Source organism: Mixophyes fleayi, chromosome 4 (assembly GCF_038048845.1).
Source record: "Mixophyes fleayi isolate aMixFle1 chromosome 4, aMixFle1.hap1, whole genome shotgun sequence".
In the NCBI taxonomy this organism is placed as follows: Eukaryota; Metazoa; Chordata; class Amphibia; order Anura; family Limnodynastidae; genus Mixophyes; species Mixophyes fleayi.
The window spans coordinates 175673204-175678457 of NC_134405.1; the positions used below are offsets into that span (position 1 = coordinate 175673204).

At 38.6% G+C, this 5254-nt stretch overlaps 1 pseudogene; it reads left to right on the top strand.

Moving 5' to 3' along the window:
- Positions 1 to 309: 309 nt before the first annotated feature.
- On the top strand, positions 310 to 420 carry LOC142155728 (U2 spliceosomal RNA; annotated as a pseudogene).
- Positions 421 to 5254: the final 4834 nt, after the last annotated feature.

A 5254-nucleotide genomic window follows, 5' to 3' on the forward strand; every position in this document is an offset into this window, starting at 1 on the left:
CAAATGTCACAGGGCTTTCTAAGTGAGCTAAGGATGTCCTGAGATCGGAATGTTTGCAGGACCTGATTTCCCAAATTAGCTTGTTCTGCTTGGCTAGATGGTTTACAACTTTGGGGCTTCAAACTCCTCCAAGATCCTATCTCTCCCTGTTCTGGCTATTTTCAACAGATTAATGACACTTGCATAAGTTCAAACTCATGTCATCTAGCAAAGCACATGTTGAGATTACATTACAAGATTACATATAATATACATTGTCATACATGAATTCAACAGAAAATTACAATCATTCATTAGATATACTACATAATCGCTTCTCGGCCTTTTGGCTAAGATCAAGTGTAGTATCTGTTCTTATCAGCTTACCAACTACCTGGTGGAGGTTATGCTGAGTGTGGCTCATCCGTTAGCGCACTCTAACATCGGTGAGGGGCTGATGTAGACTCTGCTGCATGGTGCACTTGTCTCTCTCCTGTCCAAAACCCAGAGGACATACCTGAGTGTGGCTCATCCGATAGCACACTCTAACCCTGATGGGAGGGTGGGCAACTAAACCAATGCAAAAAAGGGAGATCACTAGTCCAGCAAGAAAATTATAATGGGGCATATTAGGTAAACTCCCACAATATCATACCATTTGAGTAACCTAGTTAACCTGCTATGCCCACTAAACCCCATCAGGAAAAGGAGCCATTTATGGTTTAAACACAAACTTTAGCTTTCATTTTCTTCAGACTGATGACATTCTTCAGTTATACTATAATAATAGTTTCTGATCATACACAGGTGTCCTAGGCTGTTGCTGACAAACCAGCTTCCCATTTACAGCCATAATTAGGCATTCAGGGCCTGATTCATTAAGGCAAAAAAATGATTAAGTATTCTTACTTAAGTTTTCTGGACAAAACTATGTTGCAATGCAAGGAGTGTAAATTAGTTTATTATTTTGCAAATAGATTAAATACTTGCTGTTTTCTCATATAGCACACAAATACTTGATAGCTTATTTGTACACTGCAATTTAAAGTTGATATTTGTGTGCTACATGAAAAAACATCCAGTATTTAACTTATGTGCAAAATAATAAATTGATTTGCACCCTTTGCATTGCAACATGGGTTTGTCCAGAAAACCTAAGTAAGAAAATGTACTCAAATTGTTGCCTAAGTTCCTCAATGAATCAGGCCCACAGACAGTATTTTAAGATGGCACAAAACATATTAAATTAATACCCATCCAACCCCCCTTCCCGTTAAATATATGGCGGGTTGTATTTTCATTCTCATTGTCTGCGTACAGTGTTCTTGCATATGCTCAATGTGCATCTTGCATATACGCACCCCAATGATTCATTTTGTCTACAGTCCACATTTATAACTATTTATTGAGCATGTCAAATAAAAACACAAGCTCAGAAAGCAATAGACATGAGAAAAACAAATTGGCACATTTACAGAACTCCAGTGTTGGGCAGCTAGCAAATTAGCTTGAGAATGTTGAGCCACAAAGTTAATGAAAAGTTTTGAATGTAGAAAAGATCCAATTAAAGTAAAGGTCCATCAAATCTCTAATTATATCTCTGCAATGTCACTGTACAATAGTAACATAAAAGTTTGGCGCTGTTTATACTGTCAAAATTGGTACCACAGGCATTTGATTACATCAAATATAATAGTGATTAATTAAACAAGAATGAGGCAACAAGATGGCAGCTGAAGGCACAAACACAAGGTCAAGATGGAGAAGTTGGAATGGCTAGTCTGTCTGCTTGCAGGGACCCTGACAGGAACCAAATGCGATAAATAGTATCCTGTCACTTGCTAATTTATTTTATTTTTTAATTCGTATAGAATCCTAAAGGGTTTTCAAGTTCTGTTTTTACTTACAAACATGTATTGAAGACTATTAACCCTTAAATACCTGTATACCGTCATGGCCAAAAGTTTTGACAATAATACAAATATTATTTTTTACAAAGTCTGCTGCTTCAGTATCTAATATGGCAATTTGCATATACTCCAGAATGTCATGAAGAGTGATCAGATGAATTGCAATTAATTTCAAAGTCCCTCTTTGCCATGAAAATGAACTTTATCCCAAAAACAACATTTCCACTGCATTATAGCCCTGCCACAAATGGACCAACTGATATCAGGTCAGTGATCCTCTCGTTAACACAGGTGAGAGTGTTGACGAGGACAAGGCTGAAGATCACTCTGTCATGCTGATTGAGTTAGAATAACAGACTAGAAGCTTTAAAAGGAGAATGGTGCTTGAAATCATTTTTCTTTCTCTGTTAGCCATGGTTAACAGGCAAAGATATTGCTGCTAGTAAGATTGCCCTAAATCAACCATTAATCGGATCATCAAGAACTTCAAGTAGAGAGGTTCAATGGTTGAAGAAGTCGAAGAATAAGTGAAGAAGGTTTTAGGGTGCTCAAGATTGTCCAACAAGTGCCAGGATGTCTCCTAAAGTTGATTCAGCGGTGGGATTGGGGCACCACCAGTGCAGAGCTTGCTCAGGAATGGCAACAGGCAGGTGTGAGTGTCTCTGCACGCACAGTGAGGTGAAGACTTTGGAGGATGGCCTGGTGTCAAGAAGGCCAGCAAAGAAGCCACTTCTCTCCAGAAAAAATATCATGGACCGACTGATATTCTTCAAAAGGTACAAGGATTAGACTGCTGAGGACTGGGGTAAAGTAATTTTCTCTTATGAATCCCCTTTCAGATTGTTTGGGGCATCTGGAAAAACTCTTGCCCGGAGAGGGAAAGGTGAGTGCTACAATCAGTCCTGTGTCATGCCAACAGTAACGCATCCTGAGACCATTCATGTGTGGGGTTGCTTCTCAGCCAAGGGAGTGGGCTTACTCACAATTTTGCCTAAGAACACAGTCATGAATAAAGAATGGTTCCAAAACATCCTCCAAGAGCAACTTCTCCCAACCATCCAAGAACAGTTTGGTGACAAACAATGCCTTTTCCAGCATGATGGAGCACCTTGCCATAAGGCAAAAGTGATAACTAAGTGGCTCGGGGACCAAAACACCAAAATTTTTGGTCCATAGCCAGGAAACTCTCCAGACCTTAATCCCATTGAGAACTTGTGGTCAATCCTCAAGAGGCAGGTGGACAAACAAAAACCCACAAATTCTGACAAACTCAAAGCATTAAGTAGGCAATAATGGGCTACCTTCAGTCAGTATGTGGCCCAGAAGTTGATTGACAGCATGCCAGGGCGAATTGCAGAGGTCTTCAAAAAGAAGGGTCAACAGTGCAAAATTGACTCTTTGCATAAACGTAATGTAATTTTCAATAAAAGCCTTTGACACTTATGAAATGCTTGTAATTTTATCAGTATACCAAAACAATATCTGACAAAAATGTCTAAAAATCACTGAAGCAAACTTAGTGAAAACCAATACTTGTGTCATTCTCAAAACATTTGAATCCTATAAACTGCATAACCTGGATGTGTTTCACTTTCTTAACCATAGCCTCCTAGACATATACCACTTACATAACTTATCTATAGAATAACGACACCGAGACTTATGAAAGGGGCTAAAGAAGGTCACAGTTTATTAATACATTAATTGAATAGGTGGCGGTGAAAGTGCACTGTGAGGCAGCTAAATCAAACTGATATTTGGAACCAAGCATGGATGGCTCCACTTAACGGGTCAAACCCTTAACTGCCTGGCCAGCGCTAACTCTGGCGTCAGAGTGACTACGCCCCCACCCGACTACACAATGACCGCCCTCAGAAGCGGGTCAAGGGATCCTCACCAAAAAGGACCATGAGTCACTTTCCTCAAAGGGGGTTGCACCTGCGGTCAATCAGCGATAACGCTGTAACGATCAGCCGCTGCCCACAGTGACTTCCTACCAACTGTGCCTGCTCTGTGGCATGGGAAAAACAGGTTAAAACTCGCCTGAAACGGGAGCAGGGCAGTCCAAAAGGGGCATGGGTGGGAGTGAATGAGAAAGGGCATGTGACATGCTAGGACTTATATAAGCAAAATTCCAGGCACTCCCCTTCGTCCCTCATTGGTCGCCCTGGGATGTGGCATTTTAACTCCTGCAGGTAAAGTTAACTTCATTTACATTCCCCATGTATGCATTTTTGTGCTTTCGTATATGGGACTCTCTTTTCAAAATAGCTACTCAAATATTTTGTTCTCTCTACTTAGCAGGACAGATATACTTTTATAAATAGAGGGTCAAATACCTCTGTCTGTCTCTATGTGGATAATGGCAATTTTTTTGTAAAATGAGATCACAATGTATTAGAGCCCTCCTTGTTTATGATAAGACTGTTAGTTTGCTGTTAAAGACTATAGATCAGTTATGCAATTTAGGGATAGTTGTATTGTAAAATGCTTAAACTAAAGCATGCAGTGCTTTCAATCACATTATTTTTAATTTATTGTCATTGTCAAGACCAGAAGTTTGGCAGTTCACTTTATTTTGAAACCAATACTGACAATTAGCAACTGGTTTGCAAATAAACAAGACCAAAATGGAGTAAATTGCTGATCTACCTTCAATCTTGAAACTCTACATTTTTTTTAGAATGGGAGCTTTCTAAGTTATATTGCACAAGTTATGCATGAAATAATTAAAATTTGCTGTAGCTAAAAGGTAAAAAACACAAACTTTGATCGCAATATATTTTCAGTAATGGTCAAGTTACATAATGAATGGATTAGATGATCAATTATGAGCTGTAACCCAGGTAAAAATCTTATACAAAAACAATAGCAGCTAAGTGGCAAGCCATGAGAGTGTAGTGACCTTTAATAATCACAATGTTTTATAAATAAAAGAAAGGGAAAAGAAACACAAATTTATTTTTCCCCTTATACAAAGCCAATACTTCATATTTTGAAGTTCTGTAATTGATTTTCTTGTTTAGATAATGAAAAATACCGCACAACATATGTTTACCTTTGACCAAGCATGCAATATCTTGTAATGAAATTACTGTGCTAGCCATCACAATGATGTAACTATAATGAGGACTAATATCATAATTGAATGCAATAAATGTGAAAATATTACTTCAACTTTTCTTTAAAGGAAGACATTTTGAAAAGAGTCCGAGCAGAATCATACCTAATTGCAGAACAACTATGCAGTGCATCTGAAAGGAAGAAAACCTGATTAACTGTGGCAGGTCTCATGTGTTTTGCTCATAAATCTCACACCTGCTAATGCATTAGAGATGGCAGGTGTAAACATGATGAAAAAGTAC